General features: G+C 46.5%; 1 protein-coding gene across 8 annotated transcripts in view; it reads left to right on the forward strand.

The window, feature by feature from the left end:
* The window catches only part of IQCM (IQ motif containing M), a 166479-nt gene that overhangs the window by 116300 nt on the left and 34132 nt on the right, over positions 1-16047 (forward strand). The window lies entirely within an intron of this gene.

Genomic DNA, 16047 nt, shown 5'->3' on the forward strand with positions numbered 1-16047 from the left:
TTACTCATCCTCCAAATTCCTGTTTATACATCCAAGAGTAGCATTAGCCCCTTTTGACCAGAGCCTTGCATTGTTCAGGTCACTATCTACCATCATCCCCTTGTCCTTTACAGGATCACTATTTCCAGGATAGAATGCCCATATTGGAAATATGGCCTGTGTTCTTTATTCCTAGATGGATAACTTTACATTTGGCTGTATTAAAACTCATATTGTTGGATGCATGCAGTTTGCCAGGAGTTCCCAATAACTATATCCAGTTGTCTCCCTTTATCATATCTCTGCTTGTTATTATCTTCACTTCCTCAGTTTGCCCTTCTTTTGGAATACAGTGTTTAAAAGATGTGCTGAGTACATGCCTCTTCTATTGAGTAATATCCTGAAAAATAGTAATTGTGGTGGTTTATGCTTAATAGAGGACTTAGGGCAGGGGGAGGGGATGCAGGAGTCAGGGCAGAGGGTTGAGAGGTGTGGGAGACACAGGAGAGTGTGTGGGGGTGCAGGAGTCAGAGTAAGGAGAGGGGGGATCAGGGCAAGGGCTGGGGGCAGATGGCCGCTGCTCCTCAAGGCTTGCCTAGAGTGGCTGGAGCTATGCTGTCTGGCCACCACCTGCTCCACAGCTCTCCAGGACTGTCGAGGCAGTGGGGACTTCTCCTGGATCCAGACAGGGTTGCAGGGGCTGTGCTGCTAGGCCAGCAGATGCTCCTTGGCTCTCCGGGGCAATCAGGGACATGGGGGTGGATATGCTTGCTGCCCCTCTGTGGTCATTCTGGAGTATATCTATCTCATTCCATGCATATCCCATTGTTCTGGCAAAACCACACCACCCCTTGCTTTAAGTTAGGATATGAAAAAGCTGCATCTTGAACAAAGAGAGTCATGGGCAGACAGACAGACACTCAAATTCTCAAACATATTATACTTGCAGGTGATGCCTGTTGTTTACCTGGCAAAGTCATTTTGCGTAGATTACACTTATAGGAAAGTTCAAGAAATTAAATATATGTAATAGAGTTTTTTATTAATGTACTTGCAAAAGGGAGGTAAAAAAACAGTTTTAAACTTGTAGGATTTCAACTTCAAATATTATTCATTTTATTGAATAATTGCCATATATCAGGGGTGGGCAAAAGGGCCTCCGCAAGCTGGATCTGGCCCACCAACCGGGTGGATTTGACCCGTGGAGGCCCTGCCACTCCCCTGCCCCCAGACTCTAATTGGCCTGGGGGGTGGGAACGCGCCAAGCCTCTTCAGCTCTGCCCCTACATTGAGATCGGGGTGTTTTGCTTAAAAGCGCCATGTGCTCCTGGAGGGTGGGGGAGGCCTTTAGGTGCGGGTCCTCACCAGTGCCGGGCTGCACTGCCCTGGGAGAGGGTGAGCCCTGCATGGTGGGAGGGAAGAGGGTCCTGGTCAGACAGATCGCCAGCGTGGGGAAAGGGGCGCAGCTGCCATGGGCTTTGTGCACAGGGAATACTGTCCCACAGAGCTCTGAGCAGCAACAGGCTCAAATCCCCACATCTGGCTATGGAGTGCTCCTCTGACCTAGTTGTCCCAATTCATAAGAACCGCCGCACATCTGGTGCTGATACCCGTCCTCCCACCGCTCTACCTCTGCCCGCACAGAGGCTCCCCGGAGAGCAAGTCACGCTGGGTGGGGTGTTTGTGGAGCACCTTTGTGTCTGGTGTGGGGGTGACACTGCAAAGCTGGGCAAGAAGCAAGACCAACTATATCCTACCCTGTATACACGCAGCCTCTTCCTTTCCAGACGTTCCCTCTTGCTGGGATCCTAGGTCTGCACAAACCAGATGCAAAAGACCTCTAGTGCAAAGTTTTATCCTCCCCATGCCATGCTGAGCACAGGCTTGATTGCTTGATACACTCTGAGGACTGGGGAACCACTATACCCAGGGATCTTCCTGTTTTCCAAAGGGATAGTCCCATATTCCTTACAGGCTGCTTGGTGGTGGTTCTTGAGGGATTTTCTCTTTAACTCTTTCTTGGTTGAGCAGGAAATGCATGTGGGACTGCCATGGCACCCTTCAGTCCTGTTTGGACATGTAGGCTTAGTGAGTAGACTGATGTTCACTGAGCTAAATGTTCTTAGCAAAGTGCTGCCAGGACACAGACTTGGTACTGTGGCAGCATAAAGAACTAACAAGAGATGCACCAGAAAAGCCATTAATCAGAGAATCTCTTACTAGGAGAGAGGCTGATGGGATATAAGGGGGGGGGGGGGAGGAAGTGAAGAGAGGGAGTAGTAAGTGGTTTATGCACAGAACAGAGACAGCAGGAAATCCGAGTTAGAGCACTCTTCCTCCACCTTCCCTTACTCCTCGTAAAATGAGGGTTACAGAAGTCAGAGTAAAAAGTCCTCCAGCTTGACATTATTTCAACATTATGTTGAAATAACTGCTTGCTATGTAGATGCAGACTATGTTATTTTGGAATAATGTCAGTGTGGCGGGGCGGCCCCGCCACTCTCGGAGCCGACCGCGGCACGAGTTCACCCCGACCGCCGCGAGACGCGGTTCGGGACGGCCGGCAGACGCCGCCCAGGGGAGCGGCGCCTGTTTAGGCCTACGCGGGGCCTGACGTCATCCCCGCGACGGGATCGGGCGGCGCACACAAAGGACGTCGGGGGAGACGTCATCCCCCGGCGCCAGGCGGGAAGTTTAAACGCTGGGCCGCCCGTCCAGAAAGGGGGAGGACCGGGAGACTGGGAGAGGCCCGGAGGACCGGGGGGCAGCGGATACTGGCGCCCCTGGGTGAGGTAGAACCCCGGGGGCCAGTGAGGAGGAAGGAGGGACTTGGGAGAAGAGGGAGAAGTGACCCAGGGCTGGGCTGTGGAACCCGAGTGCGGGGGAGTTTAGGGTTCGCAAACCCCCCCCGTCATTGGCTAGGACGAGTGTCCTGGCTTTAGAGCCCTGGGTCGGGGTCCGGAGTGAGGGCGGGCCCGGACCCCCTCCCTCTCACCCTCCCCCAAGAGGGTGGTCATTGGCACCACGGTCGTGTTGTGCGGGATCGGCAACGCGGCGAGTATATTAGAATTAAAAGCTCGCAATTGAGAAAACAGATCGTGTCCGGCGTCTAGCTAGTTAGTAAGGGGGGGACCCCCCCCTTTTTCCCCCTGCCTCAGGGATAGAGGCGTAACACGTGGTGGAGAATGTGGGCACGGGGCCCTGAAACAGGGGCCTAGGGGGGACGGTAAGCGGTATTAACGAAGGTTTAACTCTTCGCCGAAATGGAACCCAACCGGATCATAGAATGGTGGACCGAGACGCAAAAGGTGCAACAGCAACAGCAGATGCAGGCCCTGCAGCAGTTGCTGAACCAGTTGCAAGAACGTCAGGAGCAGGCGGCCAGGGAGCCGCGGGGAGCTACCATGGGGACTGTGGCCGGAACGCCGGGAGCGGACGAGGACAGTGGAGCCCGACTACCCATACGATTGACAAAGCTGGGACCGGACGACGACCCGGAAGCCTTCTTGGTCACCTTCGAGCGGGTGGCCACAGCGGCCCGGTGGCCACAGGAACATTGGGCAACCTTGTTGGCACCATACCTGTCCGGACCCGCCCAGCTGGCCTACCGCGGGATGTCGGCACGAGACGCCTTATGTTACTATAAAGTAAAAGAAGCAGTCCTCGACCAGTTAGGCGTAACCCCAGAGACCCACCGACGGAGGTTCCGGGAGGCCAGGTATGACCTACTGGAGCGGCCGCGAGCGGTGGCCCAAAGGGTGAAGGAGGCGGGTATGCGGTGGCTGGAACCCGAAAGTAAGACGGGGACACAGGTGGCCGACATGGTCATCCTAGAACAATACATTCGGATACTCCCCACGGAAGGGCAACTGTGGGTACGTCACCATCTCCCCGAAACCCTAGACGAAGCCGTGACTCTGATGGAGCACTTCTTGGCCGCGGAGGGAATAGAGGGAAGACCCCCCAGCGGGCCGCCACGAGAACCCAGAAAGGGTGAGCCACCCCCGGCGAAACCAGCCGCACCCCTACGGAGTGGAGAGGGCCGGAGAGGCCCCTTAGGACCCCTACCGGAGAGGAGACTGGCGCCACGATGGAGCCGACCCCCAACGGAGCCGAAGGTCGACCGGGCAACCGAGACCGGACCAGGGGTTCCACCACCGGAGGGGGCGCCCAGAGGGGCGTGTTACCAATGCGGCCAAGAGGGCCATTACAAACGGGACTGCCCTATGATGGACTGTACCTTCGGCCAGAGGCGCGGAGCCCCAAGCACCGCACAGGGGGGAAATTTACCGTGGTGACGGACCACGCGCCACTTCAGTGGATGCAGACGATGAAGGAGACCAACCCACGGGTATTAAGGTGGTACCTGAGCCTGCAACCGTACCAATTCCAGGTGACACACCGGGCAGGAGCCGCGAACGGGAATGCGGACTGCCTGTCACGAATAGATGAAACATTAGAGGGCGGGCCGGTAAGGAGAGACTCGGACTTGAGGGGGAAGGTGTGTGGCGGGGCGGCCCCGCCACTCTCGGAGCCGACCGCGGCACGAGCTCACCCCGACCGCCGTGAGACGCGGTTCGGGACGGCCGGCGGACGCCGCCCAGGGGAGCGGCGCCTGTTTAGGCCTACGCGGGGCCTGACGTCATCCCCGCGACGGGATCGGGCGGCGCACACGAAGGACGTCGGGGGAGACGTCATCCCCCGGCGCCAGGCGGGAAGTTTAAACGCCGGGCCGCCCGTCCAGAAAGGGGGAGGACCGGGAGACTGGGAGAGGCCCGGAGGACCGGGGGGCAGCGGATACTGGCGCCCCTGGGTGAGGTAGAACCCCGGGGGCCAGTGAGGAGGAAGGAGGGACTTGGGAGAAGAGGGAGAAGTGACCCAGGGCTGGGCTGTGGAACCCGAGTGCGGGGGAGTTTAGGGTTCGCAAACCCCCCCCCGTCATTGGCTAGGACGAGTGTCCTGGCTTTAGGGCCCTGGGTCGGGGTCCGGAGTGAGGGCGGGCCCGGACCCCCTCCCTCTCACCCTCCCCCAAGAGGGTGGTCATTGGCACCACGGTCGTGTTGTGCGGGATTGGCAACGCGGCGAGTATATTAGAATTAAAAGCTCGCAATTGAGAAAACAGATCGTGTCCGGCGTCTAGCTAGTTAGTAAGGGGGGCCCCCCCCCCCTTTTCCCCCTGCCTCAGGGATAGAGGCGTAACAGTCAGTTATTCTGAAATTACTCTGCCATGTAGACATAGCCTTATTGTCTTATTGTTCAAGGATGGAATTTCTGTCAATACTCACTCTATGGTCAGGTCGACTCATTTGACTCTATGCTTTCTTTCATATATCACATCACTCCCCACGAGTGCAAACTACTCACTCATTCCTAATACTTCTCACTGATTCCATATCATGTTGGCTCTGTTAACAAATTAAAATATATGTGGATAAATATGTCTACACAGTAGGAAGTCCACAATAATATTTGGCATATTGCTGCAGAAACATATTAATAAACATATTAAGACAAGTTTCTGAGCTGCTTACAAAACAAAAATATGAAATGACATAATAGTAATTTAGTTATTGGAGAAGAAAAAACCAGTATTTTATTTAATAGTGAACATAAGATCAAGTATATGAACATAACTTTTGTTTCCTTTGAAAAAATCTTATATTATCATAATTGTATTATTAGTAATCATAAATTTTTAGAACTAAGTTGGCTTGATTTTTTTTCCCATCGCGGTTGTCTTTCAAATAGAAGCTAACCATGAATGCTCTGTGAATAATGCTTAGATAATTTTATTGACTACAGAACAGCAGGAGTAGGTAAACTCTTTAAACTAAATTACAGAAACTAGTTAATTTCACGGTAGCATAAATTTGAGTCTTTTGTAAGAAAAAAAAATCTATATCTGATTTACCAGGAGGTAATGAATACAAACAAATATATTTTGGTCCAATGCTGTTTTGAAAGACAATATACACAAATATAGATAATATTAATAAAAAACAAAATGATTACCTCTGTATATTGACCAATCTTCTTCAGGTGCCTGCTATGTTCAGATTAGGTCTTAGTAGAAAAGGATAGGTCACAAATTAAATGTGATTTTTGTTTGATCAGAAATCAATATAATATAATATAATATAATATAATATAATATAATATAATATAATATAATATAATATAATATAATATAATATAATATAATATAATATAATATAATATAATATAATATAATATAATATAATATAATATAATATAATATAATAAAGTCTCTCATCTGAGGAAGTGGGTTTTGTTCATGAAACCTCATGATTCTCTCTCTTATATATCTATATATATAATATAAAAAAATTGTTAAATTATTAGTCTCTAAGGTACTACAGGACTACTTGTAGGTTTTTTTTAAAGTTACAGACTAACATGGCTACCTGTCTTAGAAAATTAAGGAAGAGATTTAAAAAAAAAAGCCTCTCTGCAGGTTAGGAGCATGTTTTCAGTGGGGCTTGTACTTCTAAATCCTTGGGTGCTTTTTAAAGTCTCCTCCTAAAGTTCTTTTGGGTGTGGTCTGTTGTCCTATCAGGTTCAATCTTGCAGAAATTTACACAGGTGCCTCATGATATACATTGTAAATTGTTCCATTGACTTTAATAGACTTACTTGTAAGCCCCAATTCAGTAATCCAAGGTAGCACATGCTATTCAGCAAAACACCTAAGTACGTGCTAAAGTACCACTAAAGTCAATTGGCCTTCAGTGTGTAGTTCAAAGTTATGTATGTGCTGAAGTGTTGTGCTGAATAGTACTTAATTTGTGGTCAATCCAGCTGGAGTAGCTAATAATCCTGTAAAATGGGTAATTCCTATGTCCAGTTATAGTATATTTTGCAATTTCTGCGTTTCAGAAAAAGTAGCTCAAATTAATTTTTTTTTCTTACCCACCCCAGCTAATAGCACACCATTAAGTTGAATTAAATTTAGGTAATTACTATCAAAATATTTTCCCTCTGATCGTACAAAGCATGCATATAATGAAAGTGTTTTTAAAGCAATTACAGCCCATTTTACCATAATTACTTCTCTTAATTTACATATAATATATTAACAGAACCTAACTCAACATTTTGGGGCTTGGAGTTGGCTTTGTCTTCCAGTGCAACCCCCATATCCCTTTTTGTGTTGGTACAGACTAGTTAGTACTCCTCCATTCTATACTTGTGAATTTGATTCTCTCTGCTTATGTGAATCATGTTACATTTGTCTTTAGTGAATCTTCGTTTATTATTTCTGTCGAAGATTCAAGATGGTTTATAATGCTGTCCTACTGAGTTCAAAAGGGGTTTATAAGGTTGAACTAGAGGCTGTCACTGAAGCAGAATTTAAGCCCTATAATATCTGGCTCATCAATGCCACTTTTCATCAGTAGATCTCAAAGCACTTTATAAATGATGCAGCTATTATTACCCTCATTTACATATGGGGAATCAGGCACAGAGAGGGGAAGTGATCCACCTGAAGTCACCCAGTACAGTTGTAACTTGCTGGTGCAGCAACCTTGGGACCCGACTAGCTCCGAACTAAGGAATTTGCCAGACATTCCAGGTCAGCATTGAGTAAGTGGAGGCTGGGGAAGGGGTGTGCTTTGAGGAAGAAGCCGGATGGCTATAGAGCCCCATGGTTAGGGGCTAGGAGCACAGTCCAGTGGAGTGCACCAAGCCCCCATGTCAACCAGGCTGTGCTCCCAGACCCCAATCACAGGGCTTTGAAGCCACCCTGCCTCTTCCCCTGAGCACCCCCTGAAGTCTCCACTCAGTGCCAACCCCTCTGCTGCCACTGGCTGTGGGGCTCCACTCTGGCAGCTGCAGAGGGGCTGCCATTGCCTGAGCAGAGGGGACACTTGGGAGAAGAGGCAGGATGGATACGGAACTCCAGGAGCACATCTCCACCACCAGCCCCCGCCACTAATCCTAGTCTCCGCCACCAGCTGCAGGAGTCCACTCTTGGTCCCCGGCCATGGGGTTCTATAGCAACCCTGCCTCTTCCCCCTGAAAATCCCCTGTTACCACTTCTCCCCTTTCCTCCTGCCCTGAGATTGTAGCTCACTAGAAGCTCTGGGAGGGCGGAGGAGGAGTCGTTCAGTGGAAGGCTGGCTTTTCCCCATGAGTGCTCCAGCTCAGGAGCATGCACAAGGATGCCGGATCATATATCATACCAGACTATCGGAGTCCAGACCATGGAGGCTGAACTAGGCTAGTGGCAGTGTTATTAATAGAATCCAGGTCCTTCTGAGCCATTGTACAGTGGCCCATCCACTACGTGACACTGCCTCCACTGTCCAAAATGTCACGTCTTCCCTTTGTCCACTAAACATGTTTTGTTGTCATCAAACTAAATAAAAGATTCTATTGTGGATTCTACAGTCAGGACGAAAGTGGTGGGTATACAGGTCTTACTGCGGCGGCGGCAGCAGCAGCAGCAGTGGTGTGATTCTACCTGCAAAGTGCTAGAGCAGACAAAGTAGGAGAGAACTCAGAAGCTGATCCTGTACCTTTTTAGAGGTGTAGCTTTTCTCCTAGCACCAGCCTCCAAACACCAGCTGATGCTGGTGAGTATAGGCAATAGCCACTAACCTCTGGTCTTAGTCACGTTCCCTCCGGAACATGGGGTGCTTGTGACTGAACTAGTCTGTGTTGCCTTCACTAATAATCACAAGCATCAACATTCTGACTGCTTTCTCTATGAATATGCAAGAGATCAGGAGGAGCTTCCTGTGCCTTCTACCCTACCTCTTACGTATATCAGCAAAGAGGCAGGCAGATTCTTAACCAAAGTGTATTCCTATTAAAGTTCAGGTGTATGTGAATTTGCCTATAAGTTTTCTTTGTTCTATATTGATATGCTATATGCAGTTTTTCCTTATGCCATATACAATTATTTTCCTGCCATGACAGAAAACAAAACATGGGCAATTAACAAGAAGAGTAATTTAATTTGTTCTTTTCAAAGAAAGAAATGAAAGACTGGCATTACCTTTCTGGCTTCAAATTAAAAAATGGCTTTCAAAACAAAAAACAGTTTAACTGCTGGGCTGCCTGAAAGAGCAATCTTTACTTATAAAGATGTAGAAAGTGTGTTGTTTCATTGAACATGAAAAAAATGGAAATTTATTACCAGTATAGTGGGAATAATTTAATTAACCTATTATTTATCAAAGAGCTTTAGGAACAGAATGGTCAGGGAATCCAATTATAGATTTCCTAATGAACTCATTTGTGCCAAGCATTTAGATGTTTGATTAGAGAAGAATATGGTTTCCTGGTCTCCACATCCTGGAGAGAACAAAGGGAATGTTTTTTTGTTGTGTTTTTTTTACAACTTGAAAAGCCTGAGCGCATAAATAGTTACCAGTGTGGCTTCCCTGGATAACTTCCTGACAGCGAAAGAATCATTTTAGCTGCCTGAACCAATAGAAATCAGAATGTTTGGTGTAATAAACAGGCAATTTGTAATAAATTATTTGTATAACTGCTGCAATTATAAGCTAAAAATATTCTTATGTGCATGCATAAATCCATTTTAGTCTTCTGCTATATGGTGTCAACTTTTAGTGTGCTATGCCTTCAGTTAACAGATGCAGAGCGATGGATCTAATGTTGTTTACAGTATTAATGGTGTGAAGGGACATTACAAGAATTAAGTTTGCCATCCCCAGAACCTGTAGGCAATAAGGCAATGGAAGAGTGGATCATTCATCTTACTGTCTGAGAAGTGCTGGGTATTGTATTTCCCAACACAAATTGGGAGTGCCTTTGGGGAAGTTGCATTGTGTGAAGGTGGTGAATGCTAGTGATGGAACTGAGCAGGTGACTCATGCAAGCTGGTATATATAACAGACATGTTTTGTCTCTGCCAATCCAAATGCCTACTGTTTATCACCTTTCCTCAAGCTCTGGGAGTTGCTTACAGATTGACTATTCTGCTAGCTAGCAATTGGAATTTGAATGTCCTGTTCTGTAATTCCCCTGCTATTTGTTTTTTCCTTTCCTTTAAAATTAGTAATGTTTTGTCATTTTTCCAGATCTGGGATCCTGGCTGGGCTTTGTTAGTTTTCAGTAATAATACACAGTAACATTCATACTACTGTTACTAGTTTAATTTTAGCAAATTATTTTTTTTCTGTTACAATAAATGTGGTCTATATTACCAGATCAGTTTTTTGCATTCCTTATTCAGCTTTCCCTGGATAGTCCTGTTCTCCCATATTTTTTAGAAAGTTGTAGCTGTGTGGGAGAAGTAGGTATTAACAGGTCTGGATGGGAACTGATAGTCTTCATGGATCACTTTATATGCTACAATATTTTTAAATGTTTATACTGGGACATGATGAGGACTGCCAAAATAGCCTGAAATTTTAGCATTTTGTTTTCACTATACAGGTCACACTTCTATAAACTGGGATTTTCTGGTCTGGCAACATCTGTGATCCTGCAGGACTATGGATGTTCCAGGATCAGAGAGTCCTGGCGCACTATCCTGGCATGCTGCGGGAAGTGAGAGAGCTTGGAGCACTGGGGTGGGGGGGAGCCTGGTGCGCTGCAGAGGGCAGGGCCCAGTGTGCAGCTTAGTTGGGCTACAGAGGGATCCAGAAAGGTGCAGTACTGCTGGGGTGGGGAGTGTGGGAGCTAGGGAGCCCAGCACACAGCTCAGCTGAGCTGTGGGGGTAGGGGGAGTCAGGATGCTTGGCATGTGACCTCGCTGGGTTGCACTGGGAAGCTGGGAAGCTGGGTGGGGTGACAGGATAGGGAGTGGGGCCAGCAGCAGGGGGGCCAGAAATGATCTCCCCTTGTCCGGCAAAATCCCTCCTGGAACCAGTCAGGTCCTGAGAGTTCCGGATCAGGGAGTTCTAGCCTGTATTAAAAATGAGTAAACATCCCAGAATTCAGGTTATCTATATGTTTAATATGTTGATGTTCACTGGAGTGAAAAAATACAATCTGCCAGTGCTGTTACAAATGACTCTTGTGGGCAGATCCTCTGCGGGCATAAATTGTGGTAGGTTTATTGAAGTCCTTGGAGCTGTGACAGTTTACACCAGCGGATTATCTGGCCACAGATCAAATTTTGGATTGTTGTATACAAAGGAGTTTGTAAACAATAACCAGGAATTTTTATGAAAGGTTGTTTCTTAAGTTATTAATATATTTTAAAATTGTGTTTGTTGACTGCAACCCTTTGCATGGGTTCTCAGTATATGTTTTTGGTTAGTCCAGCAGGTCATGTTCTTAGTCAAGTTTTAATAAACGCTTTTGTCCTTTTTCCTTGTCATGTACTATAGGCATTTAATTATGATATCAGAGATCAATGATCCTTACATTTATTTTCCTAGATCCTATCAGTCAGTGACATCCCTCTGAGATGCTTTCTTAGCAGTTTTGCCCTTCAACTGTAACTCCTGTTCCTCTATTTCTTCATTAATGATCATGAAGTGCTTACATTAATGCTTAAGGAAAAATATTACATGTAAGATAGTTCCATTAATTTAGGAACAGGGACAGTCTATTTAGACTCCCCTTTCCTTGTTCAAGGAGTAGAACATTTTTCATTTTGATAAATGAACTGCCTTGTTTATAATTTTTTTTACTAACGAATAGAAAATAATTTGTTAAATAAAAATGGCATGACAAAAAAGTGTGACATTCACTTATTTCATATTGAAGCAAATGAATGCAACATGAAGTGATTTTACTGAACTGTGACAACAAATTTTAAAAATTCAGATTTGAGAGCTGTGATACCTTGGAGTTCGTTAACCAGATACAGATCCTTTTGCCTCTAATCCTGGTTTCAAAATAACTCAGATTGCTAGCAAACAAAAGTTGTTCATGGTGGATAGCTATGCAGTGAAATGAAATGCCAAAGACATTCACACTTAAAAGTCCAATATTGCCACAATTGATAGTCTTGGAGGTGGGCTGTGAGTGGAGACTAAGGGTACATCTAGACTACATTTTGACAAGCTGGGGACCAACCACTTAAGTAGTAGTTCACCAGAAAAGGACCTGGGGGTTACAGTGGATGAGAAGTTGGATATGAGTCAACAGTGTGCCCTTGCAGCCAAGAAGGCTAATGGCATATTAGGTTGCATTATGAGGAGCATTGCCAGCAGATCCAGAGATGTCATTATTCCCCTTTATTCGGCTCTGGTGAGGCCATATCTGAAGTATTGTGTCCAGTTCTGGGCCCCCCACTACAAAAGGGATGTGGACGCATTGGAGAGGGTCCAGTGGAGGGCAACCAAAATGATTAGGGGGATGGAGCATATGACTTATGAGGAGAGGCTGAGGGAGTTGGGTCTGTTAGTCTGAAGAAGCGAAGAGTGAGGGAGGATTTGATAGCAGCCTTCAACTTCCTGAAGGGAGGTTCCAAAGAGGATGGAGAGAGGCTGTTCTCAGTAGTGACAGATGGCAGAACAAGGAGCAATGGTCTCAAGTTGTGGTGGGAGAGGTCCAGGTTGGATATTAGGAAAAACTATTTCACTAGGAGGGTAGTGAAGCACTGGAATGGGTTACCTAGGGAAGTAGTGGAGTCTCCATCCCTAGAGGTGTTTAAGTCTTGGCTTGACAAAGCCCTGGCTGGGTTGATTTAGTTGGGATTGGACCTGCCTAGAGCAGGGGGCTGGACTTGATGACCTTCTGAGGTCTCTTCCAACTCTATGGTTTTATGATTCTATACATTCTTCTTTCGACAGAGGGATGTAAATTAGACACTTTGAAATTGCAAATGAAGCTGGGATTTGAATTTCCTGTGCTTCATTTGCATAACCGTGTCATGGCGCTCTTTCGAGAAAGCGCTATTTTGAAAGTGAAACTGCAGTCTAGGTCAGGTTTACAGGATCTTTCGAAAAAGGCTTCTATTTTCAAAAGAACCACATCTAGACTGTGGTTTCACTTTCAAAATAGTGCTTTTTTATGCAAATGAAGTGCAGGACATTCAAATCCCGGCTTCATTTGCAATTTCGAAGTGTCTAATTTACATCCCTTTGTCGAAAGAGGGATGTAGTTTAGACACACCCTAAACTGGCAAGGAGAATAAAATATCCCTTGCAGTATATGGAGCACAGCACACTGTTACTGAAAAACAGCTTTTTTCTCCTTTTTACCAGATATTTTCTCATTTTTATCATATAATTATAACATACATTTTTTGGAATATAAATATTGTACTTACGCTTCAGTGCACAGGGTGTATATCTATCAGAAGGGTAGCCGTATTAGTCTGAATCTGCAAAAACAACTAGATGTCCTGTGGCACCTTATAGACTAACAGATTTATTGGAGCATAAGCTTTTGTGAGCAAAGACCCATGAGGATGCATCTGACAAAGTGGGTCTTTGTCCATGAAAGCTTATTCTCCAATAAATCTGTTAATCTATAAGGTGCCACAGGACTTCTCAACATGTATATCTAGTAGCATAAACAAGTCATTGTATGAAATTATAGTTTGTACTACCCGTGCTGTTCATGTAGCATGTTGTAAAACCAGGCAAATATTTAGATGAGTTGATGTACCTCCTGGAAGGCCTCTGTGCCCCCCAAAGGTACATGTGCCCCTGGCTAAGGATCACTGTAGCCCTTCCTAATGTGAATACTAAAGCCATTCTTTCTCTTGAGAGTGCTGTGACTAAACTAGGGTGGAAGAGGGGGCGGAGAGAGAATAAGAGGTGCCCTTGGCTGGCTGCAGAGTCTGCAGCAGCTAAAGCAGGTATTTGCTGACATGGACCAGGGAAGCAAGAGTATAGCTTCTGGATGACTACCAGGACTCAGTTAAGATGGGACATACAGTTGAAGACAGGTGGCTGCTACTGGGCAGGGACTTGGAGTAGTGAGAGGGTCTGACTCTCCTCTCCATCCCTTGACTGTGCTCTGAGAGAAAGGAGATTACAGGCCCAGGAAAGACTCTCTTTGGACCTGTTACCTCCCACCCCAGATGGGGGCTGAACTGAGGCTGACTGAGCTGGAGAGCTGGGGTCAGATGACTAAAGAGCCGGCAAGGATCCTCCCAGGAGGAAGCTCTGGAGGTGCCACTTCATCCCAGAGCTGTAATCTTTGTGCATAAACTGTCCAGCCAGGGTACTAAGGCTACGTCTAGATAGCAGAGTTTTTCTGGGATACCTTCATCCTCTGGTATCCTAGAAAAACTCTGCCACATCCAGGGAACCCGTCTGCTTTTTCAAAATAGTTTCTGAAAAAGTGGGTGCGTTCTTTCAGCATCCCTGTATTACTCATTTTTATGAGGAATAAGGGATGTTCCAAAAGAGGAGGTTTTTCCCACATGTGGCCCCGTGTAGATGGCTGTGACAAGTTCGTGCCAGGGTGGGTTGAGAGGACCCTTGTGCTGGCCCCTCCCCTGACCAAGCACCAGTCTTGGGTAGTTCCCCCACCAGTAACTGCCCAGAACAGTCTCAGCAGTCCATAGACCCTTGCATGCAGGGAGGGTAGGACCCTAAGAAGCCCAGGACCCTACGAAGAGGAGCACCAGCGTCCTGCTCGGCCTGCGGACTGAGCTTCAACTCACCGGCCCCCAGGCTCCTTCACTGCCTTGTCCTGAGCTGCTTCCTCCCCTCCCACGCTGGCTCACGGAGCCACCCAATGCTCACCATACCCCCTGGCTCGGGGTGACGTTTCCCTTCCACGTCAGCTCATCCATGGTCCTCCCTCGGGGCGAACTCCCTTGCCCTTGCTCGATGCTCCTCCTTACCTCTGGGGCTTCTCTTTTCAAAGCCAGAGCCCATCTCAAAGGACGCCGGCACATGCGCTCTGCCACCCGCTGGCTTGGGGTTACTAGGCACCCCAGTGCAGGCGCGAGCGGCGGCTGCTGAGCACCCCCGGCTCAGCTGCATGCATGTCTCGGCACCGGCGTAGAACACTGGGATAGTGTGGGGTACGGGGTTCTCCCCTTCAGTACCTGCCACCTCGTCACAATGGGCCAAATGTCAGAAAAGCCCCTTTTGAAAAAACAAAGGGGAAAAGGTACGCAAATTGTGGTTCACAATTGGCGTATTTTTTTCTGAACTTCCCCTTCTTCCCCCACAGTGTAGACATAGCCTGAGAGAAGCCCTGTTGATCAGACTGAGGACTGGAGCCCAAGGACAGCTAAAGAGACATTGCCAATGGAAAGGTACCATGATAGTCCCACTTGGACTATTAAAGGACCGAGTTCACAGAAGACTGTAGGACATTTTAGACTTATACATCAGCATGGGTTGGTTGGTTTGCATATGGACTGTTTGTGAATCAGTCAGAGAGCTGAGTCACCAAAGACCTGCTTGACAAGAGCAGCTGCCAACAGGGGGTACCATGAGCCAAGAAGCTGAGAAAAAATTGCAGGCACACATATACACACACACAACCAGGGGGAGATTGTAAGAGGTGGGTGCCTCCATTTACAAGTACCTATTCCTGTTGATTTCAACAGAAGTACATACATTACACAGTTACAGGATCAAACCCTGTTGGACTTTTAGATGTCAGTGTTATTTCATTTTGTTCTTATTTCATATCAACAACCACTCATTTTAAATCATTATTGAAGAGAGTAACTGCATGAAGTTGTAGTTAATCTTTCATGCTCTAAAATAATGTACAAACTGAAACTTGAGGTAGTGCTTTTCATTATAAATTCAGAGAAAGCAGATACCTTGGGACTTCGAAAGGGGCCAAAATGAGTTATGCACCCGGCCCTCAATGATTTTCATCCCCTTTGAAATCTCAGTCCTGCATATTAATATTGCAGTTAGGAAACCTACTATCTACTAATGAATATCATTAGTGAATAAGTTTCTGGACATAATACCAATTTAATTATTAGAATACTACTAATAAAATATTTCTATGAAGAATCCTAATGTTGCCATTAAGCATTATATAGAACAGAGATAATTTTAATCTGAATCTATCCAAATTATATACCTTTTTACCATGATGGTGAAATCACATGCATTAATCCCTTCGCTTATGGTACTTCAATGATTCAGCCTGAAGAGGCTCAGTAGTGCAATTTAGGGTATGAAATCACCC

This window comes from Pelodiscus sinensis, chromosome 4 (genome assembly GCF_052426305.1).
Source record: "Pelodiscus sinensis isolate ZL-2025 chromosome 4, ASM5242630v1, whole genome shotgun sequence".
Classification (NCBI taxonomy): domain Eukaryota; kingdom Metazoa; phylum Chordata; order Testudines; family Trionychidae; genus Pelodiscus; species Pelodiscus sinensis.